Here is a 13,120-nt window from a genome sequence, read left to right as displayed (position 1 = left end):
CGCCTGAAGAGCCTTCGTTGTGCACCTTTATGGCTTAATACGGGAGCGGTTAACAAGGAGGAACCGTGAGCCACCGACCCTCATGGGCGCCAATTTAGACCGTCCCTCGGGAACTCGTGCTTCGGTGCTTTCCGCCGTTTGGGATCACGTCTCTGTTCAGGGTGTCGGCGTCCGGCGAGCTCACCCACGTGGGTTCTGAGAGCCAATGAAACGCTGAGACCAAAACTTTCAAACATTTACTGTTCAAACTGGCGCGCTTTTACAATACGTTTTATTGCCAATAAACTTAAATCGTGTGTACACTGTGGTCAGGCTGCTGTTATAAAGTCGTCGGTGAGCGCTTTACATCGACATAAACGCTACTTTAGTTAGTGGACATTATAGATCCTACTGTGTCCTTCGCCAAGAGTATCGGAGAGTTATTTACGAATCCCAGATTTAAAAAAACATTGGTCAAAATCGGCTGCAGTCCTCCTGGCAAAACCAGTTTGTGAAAGACTTGCAGAAAATAAACGCAGTATTCGGGATTTGAACCTGCGATCCGAACATCGCTCACATGTGTGCACTCCAACAGAACGTCCATGACAAACTGACCTTGTGAATTGGTCATCGCCATGTTTAATTGCTCCGAATTATCAGCTCATATCTGGTAACGCGATCCATTTCAGATCCGGTAACGATGCTTTGGACGAGTGAACGAGCGGAACAAGTTGTACCAAGTTTGCACGACAGGTGGAGCCATTGCCTTACCGGTCAGCCTCGTTGGAAACGCTGAACCACGTGCTCAACCCAAAAATCCTGAAAGTGCATTAAATTTTAAACTGATCTACTACTACCCCAATGAAACCTACCATAATGAAGAGTAGTCTCTCTCCACACCGAGGGAAAAATAAATAATAAACCAGAAAAAGAGCAATCAGAGATTGCAAACCCTCACCAGGATGTATCTTCAGTGTTTTTAAAGACTTTGTGTACAACAAATATGGCGGCCGAACCACGTTACCGATGACATCATTACTATTTTTCTCCACCAATTTATTCCGAGATTATGTTCAAGAAATTTAATCTTGATCGATGACGTTTTGTACTTGTCAAATTATGACGTCATAATGAAGGCACCTATGACAACATCGTTAACATATTTTATTCCCCCATGGAGAGTTCTTTACAATGAGCCATGTCTCAATTTTTTCTATTCAGCGCTTTCGGAGATATAGAGGTGCAAAGTTTTTCGGTTTTTCCAAATGGCGGCCGAACCACGTGACCTCTGACGTCATAACTATCATTAAAAAATTATACAGGTGGAGTTGCACCCATGGTGAAAATTTCTTGTCAATCGGACCAACGGTTGCAGAGAAAATCATATTTATTCTGTGTGGACAAACAGGCAGACAAACAGACAAATGGACTCAAATGCAATACCCTGTCCTCAAGCGAGGGTAATAATTAAAATTAACAGACTAATTAATTATAATCGAGATGTACAATGGTTCAAAATCTCCCGAAATCCCAATTCTATAATCCTCCCTTTTACACGGAACCCTCTTAATGGCACTTAATGTGAATTTCGGTGATGGCACTATATCTAATTTTTATTAACCCCTTGAAAACAGTCCTCATGCCAAATTTGGTGCTTTTAACAGAAAGTGAACAATTGCAGCACATATCTACCCCACTATGACGTCACAGAGATCGCCTGCGGAGCCTGGCGACAAGATGCCGAGGCAGCAGACGTTTGCAGAGAGCCTTCGCGGTTATACAATCTGCGAAACGCAAACCCTGAGGGTCGTGTGCATGGCCTTCCCAACGGCTGTGGTCACTCCAAACAGATTGGGGCCACTCCATGTTCGATGGGACAAGGCAAACTTTGACATTCACTGACGAAAGTTAATGAAGGTAGCAACATCAACATTTGTTTATAGTGGGACGGCTTAGCCCAAATATTCAAAAGAATTGTGCATTTTGTGAAACAAGCACCAAATTTGGCACAAATGTACATTAATATGTTGCGAACATTTTCAGATATTGGGCCACTTGAAATTCCGTAATTTTTTTTTTCAAATTTTTCAAATTTCGTAATTTCAAATTTTTCGGGTGACACCGTCACAATTTCGGTCTTCGAGGCCGGCCGATAGGCAAAGTGTGACCGGAAGGGACGAGGTTCTCCTGACCACGTGGCCCTCGATCTGGGAAGCAAGAGGCGTTCCATTAGTGGACGCGCCCCTCACGCCCGACTTTTGGGCGGCCCCGGCAGGCCGTTTGTTTTGACGTTCCGTGACAGGCCCCGCACCCCCACCTCCGGGCCGACCGGAAGCTTGTGCTGAGTACATCATACCTGAACAACTCAGTGAGGCAGAACACAGCAGTGCACACCAGGGTGACCCCTTCAGTGCATAAACCAATTAACCTGTCCACTGCAGGGCATATAGAAATGAAGTTATTTTCTGCATATAATAATAATATAAGTTCAGTTCTATATAACAATTTCTGTTATCACCACTACCACTACAACTACCACTACTACAAGCTTTGTCTGGAATTTTGTGGACTAACAGACAAACAGACATACAGACAAGCTGGGATCAAAACATTACCTCCTTCCACCATTGAGTGTAGAGGTAAACATCATGGAAATTATATCATGCCCTAGATTTAATTCATGCTTACCCGTGTATTTGCTTCACTGGTTCACAAGGTCTTTTGCATACATGTAATTCAGACTCTCGTCTTCATTGCTGACCACACAATGTTCGCAACATATTAATGTACATTTGTGCCAAATTTGGTGCTTGTATCACAAAATGCACAATTCTTTTGAATATTTGGGCTAAGCCGCCCCACTATATCGGCCGGCCTCGAAGACCGAAATTGTGACGGTGTCACCCGAAAAATTTGAAATTACGAAATTTGAAAAAATTTGAAAAAAAAAATTACGGAATTTCAAGTGGCCCAATATCTGAAAATGTTCGCAACATATTAATGTACATTTGTGCCAAATTTGGTGCTTGTATCACAAAATGCACAACAGGTTTGCTATGCTGCTACACTATTACCTTTGTGCCATGCATAGGTTTGGTTCTGTCGAAGCATTTTCTTGCCGAGGGTTACAATCTTGATTGGGTCGTCACTCCGACGCAGGGCACGAATTTGGAATTTGTTCACTGAGTCTGCAATAGCTCATCTACTCTTTGCGGACGACGTGGGGTCTTTAACGTCCACTAACTAACGCCGGGGGACTGGATCCCGAGTTTGGCGTCTATCCGAGGGACGGCACACGCATTCTGAATCACCCTGCCTGCGAGACACTGGGATAACAGTTTATAGCTCCAGACATACATAATATTAGATCACCTCTGTCACCACCCCAAGAAGGGACCACTCAATTTGGCCTGTGAATGGAAAATATTGGGTAAATGTTTACTGTTCATTGCCTGAATTGAGTGGTCCTTCATTGGGTTAGTATTGTTTTTTGTTTTTTACCTTCGCAAAAGCGGAAGGTTATGTTTTGATCGCTGTGTATTTATTTGTATGTCTGTGTGTGTGTGTGTGTGTGTATGTTATTCGCATAACTCAAAAAGTATTCAACCGAATTGCATGAAATTTGGTGGGATGATTGGTTATTATACGGGACACATTTGATTAGATTTTGGGAGCAATCGGGTCAAAGGTCAAGGTCAAGGTCACGAAAAGGTCAAAATCGTATTTTTGTTGTTCTGTTCCCTACACTCCCATGCCAAGTACAGAACAGTAGCTGCGGCGAAGGTATGCGCTCTACCGAGTGCCCGTTCTAGTTTTTTTTGTTTTTTTGCATACAGAGTCGAGGCTCATGAAAGAGCTAACATTGATCAAACAAACAAATCAAACAAACAAGCAAACAAAGTATATAAAAAGGGGAGCGGTCGACAAGATGGGGAGAGAAGGGGAGGAAGCACACAAACACACCATTTGAGAGCAGGGACATCAGGAGATGTGTGGGAGGGAGAGGGCCTGGGGGGAGGTAGGATAGGTATAAAACGCAAGGACACCAAGGACTTACAGGAAAGAAGACAAAAGTCACCTCAAAAAAGTGGATTTGGGGTGAAATTAGTGGGGGTAGAAAAGATCAAGGTTTTGGATTGGGGAAGATAAGAGATGGTGGTGAACAGCCGTTTTAAAGACCTGGAGGGAGGAGTGGGATTGAAGAGAGTGAGGGAGTTTGTTCCAGAGGTGGGAGAAAAGAGGAATGAAGGAGTGAAGGTGAGCAGAGAGTCTTGATTTTGGCAGTTTAACCATAAGAGGGTTGCAGGCAGATCTTGTGCGACCTGTAGGAATATTTGGGGGACACAGCCCAGAGAGAGCTGGGGGAGCAAGGCCGGAGAGGCGTCGGTAGAAGACGGAAAGACCACCAACCTGCCTGGGGTGAGTAAGTGAAAGGCCCTCGGAGATAGCGTCATCGCGGGAGATTCCAATGATTCTGAACGCTTTGGTTTTAACAGCGTGAAGACGAGCTAGGTGTGAGACAGGAGCACCAGCCCAGAGGGGAGAGCAGTATTCCATTGAGCTGCGGATGAAAGCCTTGTATGTGGTGAGGAGCTCAGGTGTGCCAAGGAAGGACCTCGCACGACGGAGGATGCCCAGTCGGCGACTGGCTTTGGAGGCCAGCTTGGAAAAGTGGTTTTCCCAGGAAAGATCATGGCAGATAGTGAGACCCAAAAGCTTGAGTGACAGAACTTCTTGGAGAGGATTACAGTATTCAGAAAGTAGATGGGAGGGTTGTCCAGTCGGTCTTTTCGGAGAGACATCGTAAGAGTGTGAGATTTGTCAGGATTGAAAGACATGTTCCACTTGTTTGCCCAGTCTGTGATTTTGTCCAGGTCTGCAGAGAGTGAGGAGGCTGCAGACTGCCGATCTGAGGGATGAGGAATGGAGCGGCAGAGAGTGGAGTCATCAGCAAAGAGATAGAGAGGATTTTCAAGAGTCAGAGAGATCATTGATGAAGACCAGAAAAAGCACAGGGCCCAGAACACTGCCTTGGGGAACTCCAGCCTGAACAGGAAGAGGAGATGAGAGAACCCCATTCAGGGCCACGCGTTGACTACGACGAGAGAGGAAGTCCGCCAGCCATGCGTGGAGATTTCCATGGATACCAAAGGAGGAGAGTTTGGTGAGCATAGCGGGGTGCCAGACCGTATCAAAGGCACGTGATATGTCGAGGGAGACAGCTCTAATTTCCTGTTTGGCATTGAGGACCTCCATCCATTGTTGAGACAGCAGAAGCAGCATGTCCAGAGTAGAGTGACCTGGTCTGAAACCAAATTGATGATCAGAGATCAAGCCATTGGAGAAGAGGAAAGATTTCATATCCGAAGCAATGATGGATTCCATGACTTTGCTGATAATTGGGAGAAGGAGAAGGCTTGTTACAGTGTCAGCTGAGTTTAGGTCTAACTCCTGATCACCAATTGTTACGGCCACGTGTCAGTTCAGGTTTTCCAGTTCGAGTCCCACAGGTCATGTCAAAATGACCGCTACCACCAGCTAAGTTCACAGCCATGAGTAATGTCGCATCCGCCCTCAGGGTGACGGAAAGCCGAACGTCATTAACTCCGAGGCGCCTACCCGAACTTGGCGGGATTATTTTTGGCGAGCGTGGGAAGGAACAGAAATCTTCAAAATCTAATCATTTCGTCTTTGTGACATATGCTACATCTTGCCAAATTTCGTCTGAATCCGTCCACAACTTTTTGAGATATTTTGTTCACAAACAAACAAACGGACAAACAGACAGGGGTGAAAACATAACCTCCATCCACCTTTGGTGGTGGAGGTAATAAGAAAAAAATGAATGCAGAAGTAAAAACGATCTTCCTACATTGCAACATCTCCATTCAGACACAAATACTGTACACGACAGGGGAAAACATAAAATAAAAGAAATGGTGTGGTTAGTCGGCCGATACTCAGCCTTGCTCCAACAGGGACAAACGTGAAGGGTCCCCGAGTCTCCGCGCTGGAAGCACACAAGATGGCGCGAATCGCCACATGGGAACACTGAGCCACAAAGCGGCGGCAAAACGTCCTCCTCCTCCAAATGCCTGGCTGGACCGCACCACGCGGCCACAGCGCATCCGGAGAGCACCCCTGCTTGGGAACACCGCCCTCCTCCGGTGAGAGTGAGAGAGTGAGAGAGAGAGAGAGAGAGAGAGAGATAGAGAGAGAGAGACTTGACTTTTGTGTCCTTTTATTATAAACAATGTAAAGCCATTTCACAAGCAGTTGTAAAAAAACACATTTCACAAAGCAGTTGTAAAAAAAAAACACAGCAACCAGTTTAAAGAAATTGCATAAGGATCATGAAGACACCACAAAAAGAACAAAGGGGTATTTAAAAGAAAACCAGCAAATATACAAAAATATATATTTTACAAACCAAAGGGGAAGACACAAATAAAACCACAACCAATTTTAAAGGAAAACGCTCACGCAAGAGCTATAAATACATCAAGAGCAAATTAAGCGAAAACCTAAGAGAGAGAGAGAGAAATGTATTCAAGGACACAGGAAGAAACATATATGCAAGCAATCAGTTCCAAAGAAAAAAAGTCAAAACAATCAGGAATTATAAAGTAATTACCACTTTTGAATCATCGACTGAGCACAGAACATTGCCAATACACCACTTTCTCTCAAAAAGTTGGACGTTTCCATTACTGACAAAGAAATCAAATTCTAGCTTGAGTCGTGTTGAGACAAACCCTTTAAAAATAGAAATAGCATCAGAGCCATAGCCGTTATCTATTTTAATTTTCCGAGATTTATATATCGCATATTTTGCAACAGCAACCAAAAAATTGAGAAGAACACCCACATCTCTACATGTGGGCCTGAAAGACACACCAAATATAAACATATGCATATTGAAAGGGTAGGACAGTTGGTGAAAAAGATATTCAAGGAACAAGAAAAGCGATGTCAGTCTACGACACTGTACATAAGCATGAAACAAATCCTCCTTCTGATCACAGAAAGGACAAGTTTCCGGCAGTGAGCTGTTAATACGGTGGACAAAAATATTGGAGGGAAGCGCCCAGTGTGCTAACCTCCATTGTATGTCCGCTAACACACCATGTATTGGTAAGGTGTACATGTGAGGCCAAAGGGGGGTAGACGGAGACCCCGACCCTAACCGCTCTGACCACAAAGCTACTCGTGTTCTCCCAGAGAGGGGTACATTCTTATTTTGTCGCGAGAGATCACGGATTCCAATCTTAGTTACAAGATGAAAAGGGGGGGTATGTTCAATCTCCGGCTGAAGAGAAGACGAAAGGAGCACTTTGATTTCAGGGAAACCTAACCGAAAGTCCTCAATGTTACCAACACCTTCCCAGCCGATGTTTAGCTGTCTAAATTTTCTAATGACTATACGTACAACTTGGTCTACAAGTCGGACAGACCGAGATCCAACTGAGGTTGCCACCAAACCAGCAGGTTTCCACTTAACTCCAGATGAATCTCTCAGATCACATACTTTGTTAATCCCTCCTTGGATACATTTTTTAATCAGGGCATGGCTATGAGGGATACCAGGAAAAAAGTTATTGAAGAAAAGGGGTTCTTGAAGGAACATTCGACAATTATAGCCCTCAAGGAGGCGGTGGACGTCAAACCTTTTCCAAGTGTCCAATAAACTCTGATAGAATCTCGGAAGAGAGGCAAAATTTATATGCTCGAGGTCTATCAAAAGAAGCTGCCGATCATATCTCAGTCTACCAGCCTGTTGTAACAGAAAAAATGCAAAGGGCCGCCAGGGCAGCTGTTCAGCGAACAGTAGTCTCTGCAGAGACTGCAGCCGAAAGGCCACAACCCGACCAGAGATATCAACAATGCCCTGGCCACCTTCCTTCCGGGGGTAGTACAATATCTCAGGCCTCAGCCAATGGTAGCCACTCCAAAAGAAGTTTACTAGCATTCGCTGAGTAGCCATAATTAGTTGGTTTGATGGCTGTAAAGCAATAATTCTGTGCCATAATTTTGTTGCAACCAGATTGTTTATGACAAGGGTATGGCCTCGATAGGAGATGGACCTCAGCAGTCCTTCCCATGCTTTCAATCTGTGCATAATTTGTTCCAACACTCCTTCCCAATTTTTCATTTCTGTTTCACGATTACCGATATGCACTCCAAGATATTTAACCCCGTCCGTTCTCCAGACCAGGTTGTGTGGGAGTGAGGGTGGTGATATACAAGAGAGATTGCCTTTGCCACACCATAATGCTGTACTTTTATTCCAATTGATCCCACCGGAAGAGGCTGCAGAGAAATCTCGCATACAACGTTGTAAAGCAGAGACATCATTGGAGCTTCTAATCAAAACACAGACATCATCAGCATAAGCCGTCTGCACAAATTCTGCTCCTTCTATGCTTCTCATTCCCTGAGGTATTTGCTGTCTAATAGACCGAAGGAGTGGTTCAAGGGCGACTATATATAAAAGCCCAGAGAGGGGGCAACCTTGGCGAATACCCCGTTGGAAAGGAAAGGGAGAGCATAACCTATTGTTGATCTTCATCATACATTGAGTATTAGTATACATGAGTTTCACATAAGAGGTGAAAGTTTCACCAAACCCCATTCCTTTCAGGACAGAAAAAAGGTACTTGTGGTCAACACGATCGAAGGCCTTAGTTTGATCAAGAAACAGCAATCCCAAATCGTCACGCAAGAAATTATTGCATGAAATAATATCTCTTACCAAAAAAATATTATCATAAATAGATTTTCCAGGCACACAGTAGGTCTGGTCCGGGTGTATAACTGAACTGATCACAGTCTTCATATGATTAGCAAGTACTTTAGAGAAAATCTTGTAATCAACACACAATAAGGAGACAGGTCGCCAGTTATCAACCAGTTGAAGATTCCCAGCTTTTGGTAGCAAACAAACGACTGCTCGTCTACAAGACATTGGAAGTTCTCCGACACGTATGCTTTCATCGAGTACATCGAGTAAGTCAGGTCCCACAAGGGCCCAGAAGGTCTTGTAGAATTCTGTGGGCAGGCCATCTATTCCAGAAGCTTTCCCATCTTTCAGGCTCCGCACAGCTGCTTCAAGTTCATCAGCCGAAATTGGGGAATCGAGCATGCATCGCTCATCCTCCTCGACACTCGGAAGCCCAGCAGTTAACTCTGGTATCACCTCATTGTCCACGTTCTGAGGAGAGTACAAGTTAGAATAGAACCCTTTCAGAGTACACCTGATCGCCTGCTGGGAGGTCACCAGTGACCCATTGGGAGTGAGTAAAGTATGAATTTGTTGTGACCTTTTGAGGGAAGACTCTAACTTAAAGAACTCTTTGTTTGGCATGTCCAGAGTTAAATAGCTCATTCGCATTCGGACCAAGGCACCCATCGCCCGTTGCCGTACCGCTTCCTCCAGCACTGCTTTCTTTGCCCATATTAGTTGGTCACGTGCACCTCTCCCAACCTCATCAACATTCTGTTCTAACGATATAATTTCAGATTTTAACTGATCGATTGATATTGATTGGATTTTGGTGGTGTATGCACTATATCAGGGGTTCTTAACCTTTCTAGTGTCGCGCCCCCTTTAGCAATTGTTGCTTGTCTCCACGCCCCCCTCCACCTACATCTGACGAAGCCGCTCGTTGGGGAGAGCGCGAGAGGGGCTACCCCTCGCGCCGGGGGGGCCTGGGGGATTCCCCCAGGAAATTTTTGAATTCTAGGTGCTCTGTGGTGCATTCTGAGGGGTTTGTTCGTTGATATTGATGCCAGCCAGGGCTGGGCCCTGGGCCCTGGCTATTGACGTAGATTCTGTTAACAGCCAGGGCCCTAAGCATGGCAGCCAGGGCCGGGCCCTAGCGGGCCCTGGCTTATTTCAAACACTGGATCTGGTACCCCTGAACAGATAATGTTCTTTCAAAATAACAAAGGAGAGATTACAAACCTCGTTTTATTGCATCAAAACGCAAACAAGCTCAAGGCACGGATCGATGAAAGGAAAGGGTAACTACACAAAACACGTTTGTTGAAATGTCACGTCAAAGGACGCAAAATCAATGAAACAACAATTTAGTCACTAAAGAAGCAATGCCAAAAATCTCACTAAATTTTAGTGAGATGGTTGGCACTGCTTCTTAGCTATCAGATCCGGAATTCGTGGTCGCGTGCCAGAGAGAGCACAGCGCAGATCTCCTTCAACGTTCAGCTTGCTTCTGTATTTGGTCTTGACAGCGACCAGCGGGGAGGATGCAGCCTCGCAGAGATACGTGGATCCGAACATCGTCAGAATCCGAACAGCTTGAAACGAGATCAGAGGATAAACAGGAAGATACTTGACCCAGAATGTCTCCAGGTCCAGAATTTCAAAGTCATCCTCAGCCGAGGAGTTGAACTTCAGCTCCAGAAACTCCTCCTGGACCTCGTCCGAAACATCAGCTACGTCGCATTGGAATGGGTTTCTGATGAATTTCCAGGTCTTTCACTTTTCGTCCAAGTCAGGAAAGTAGCGGATGAAATCCCGCTTTGAGTTCAGTCAGATGATCGATGATTTGGTTCTTTAACTTTGAATCGAGAAGGCCGTCCGGATTGGCAGAGTCCAAGTTTGGGAAACAAGCTATGTTTCCGGCCTCCATTCGGCATTTCCAGAGGTCGAGTTTAGCCATGAAGGCTCGAATGGCGTCGTATTGCGTGATAATGTTTATGTGCTTCCCTTGCAGTTTTTGGTTGATACCGTTGAGTGCTTCGAAGATGTCTACGAGGTAAGCTAGAGACAGTTGACATTCTCGGGACTGGAACATTTTGTAGAGATCCGCCTTCCGCTGCATGTCTAGGAATGTTGCGACTTCTTCCCTCAGCTCGTAGACTCACCCCAACATGTTTCCCTTCGAAAGCCAACGCACGTTTGTGTGGAAAAGCAAGGCTTGATGATCGCAGTCCAAGTCCTTGCACAGCTGTTTGAACAGGCGACTGTTTAAGGCTCCACCTTTGATAAAGTTGACTACCTTGATAGCCAGGTTCAGGAAATCCCTCATTTCAGCGGGCAGGGTCTTAGATGCTAAGGACTTACGATGGATAACGCAGTGTGTACCAATAGCAGAGGGATTCTTTTGTTTCACCTTCGTAACGAAGCCCGAATGCGAGCCAAGCATGGCCGGAGCTCCGTTTGTGCAAACACCTACCAACGCGTCCCATGAAAGTCGATTTTCTTCGAAGAACTTCGATACCACTTCAAAGACATCCGCTGCTGTCGTGTAAGTTTCCAGGGGATGACAAAATAGCATTTCCTCCTTCACGCTGTCGCCTAATATGAAACGAGCATACATGAGCAGCTGAGAACACTGAGCCACGTCTGTCGTTTCGTTGCATTGGATGGCAAAGACAGGCGAGGCCCTTATCTGGTCAGTCACTTGTTCTTTGATGTCCTGAGACATTTCATCGATCCGTCCCTTGATGGTATCGTTCGACAGGGAGATAGCCGAGAGTTTGTTCGCACTATCCTTCCCCAGGATGAGCTCTGCCGCTCGCAGTAGTCTCAGTTTAATGAGAGTCTCTCCGATTGTATGGCTCTTCTTGTTCTTTGCTACTAGCAGGGCAATCTCGTAGGACACCTCAACGATCTTTGATGTTTGTTGCCGAAATGTCCCACTGCTGTCCAACTTAGCTCGCTTCAAGGCTTCCCTTTTCGCCACAAAGAATCCTGTGATTTGTCTGCTAGTTCAGGATGGGTTGTCCTCAAGTGGCGTTCCAAACGTGTTGGCCGCATGGCATCATTGCTCAGAGTCTTGTAACATATAACGCACTGAGGAACCTCTGCGTCACCCTTTTGAAGTGCCACAAATCCGAACTTGATGTACTCGTCTTGGTATTTCCTCTTTTTCGCACTCATTGCCATTGACTTCGATTCCAGTTAATAATCTGTCGGAAGAAAATAAGAAGTGTTAGTTGAGACTGAAACAAACTAGGAATTATATAAGGCGCTATCTTTTCGGTTAATTAATTTTTTTCAGTAGGGGGATTATAATTTCCGTTTGGGGTTATTTAGACGTTTATACTGCAGTCCCGCGCCCCCTCTGAAAATTGCTCACGCCCCCCTTGGGGGGCGCGCCCCACAGGTTAAGAACCGAGGCACTATATTGTTGACAGAAATTCTTAATTTAGGATTTTGCAATGTCCCACCACAGCCGGAGACTATCATACTCAGGTCTGGAGGAGCGAATTTTCTCCCACACGACGTGAAAGGCCTCATTAAATTCCTTGTCATGTAAGAGACGAGTATTCAAAGACCAGTAAGCACTACCACCGGGTGGAAAGGGTAACTTAAAGGACATTGAGATTAAACTGTGGTCTGTGAATCCAGTTGGTAAAATTTTGGAGACAGACACCACATTCAACATTGGCTTGTTCACATAGAATCTGTCCAGCCTTGCCATTGACATAATACCATCATTGCATCCACACCATGTATAACAGCGTGAGAGTGGGTGTTGTGATCTCCACACATCCTTAAACCGAAAGATGTTGATGGTGTCCTCTAGAGCTTTCGTAGAGGCAACATGAGGCTCATGACCATTCCTATCAATCGACGGACAAATTGTGCAATTAAAATCTCCCGCGATACAGATAAAGGCTGTTGGGTCCAGAGTTTTTACAAAATCCCGCAGAGTGGAAAAGAAAATTTTCCTCTCCATTGGGTCACACGGTGCATAAACATTCACTACTATAATCTTTTGGGTATTGTAAAGAAAATCTACGGAGATCAAATGCCCTTTATAGATTTCTTTCAATGAAACCTGTTGAGCACAAATCTTGTGACTTAGGCAAATGGCAACACCGGCCCGAGGTGTAGGGAACCCACTTAGCCACCATTGCCCTTTAAAAAGTTTCCCCCAATCGGCTACTTGAGCACTAGTAGCGTGGGTCTCTTGTAAGAGAATAATGTCAGCCTTTTCTTTTCCAACCGTTTGAATGGTTTGCACCCTCCGTAAGGGGGCACGACCCCCATTTATATTTAAGGATACAACATTTAGTTCCATGGTTGATTCTTCTGGGGGGTGAAGTCCTCTTCCTCAATTAATTCCTTGTTTGCCTTCATGATGGATTTCCTCAGCCGCTGAAAGTCAGG

The 13,120-nt window shown here is 45.2% G+C and overlaps 1 pseudogene; it reads right to left on the bottom strand.

Moving 5' to 3' along the window:
• Positions 1-10,108: 10,108 nt before the first annotated feature.
• Positions 10,109-11,906, bottom strand: LOC144892727 (protein FAM200C-like; annotated as a pseudogene).
• Positions 11,907-13,120: the final 1,214 nt, after the last annotated feature.

Source organism: Myxine glutinosa, chromosome 6 (genome assembly GCF_964187855.1).
Source record: "Myxine glutinosa chromosome 6, kmMyxGlut1.1, whole genome shotgun sequence".
Lineage (NCBI taxonomy): Eukaryota > Metazoa > Chordata > Myxini > Myxiniformes > Myxinidae > Myxine > Myxine glutinosa.
Note: the sequence above shows the minus strand (reverse complement) of the source record. Positions and strands in the feature narration are given on the sequence as shown.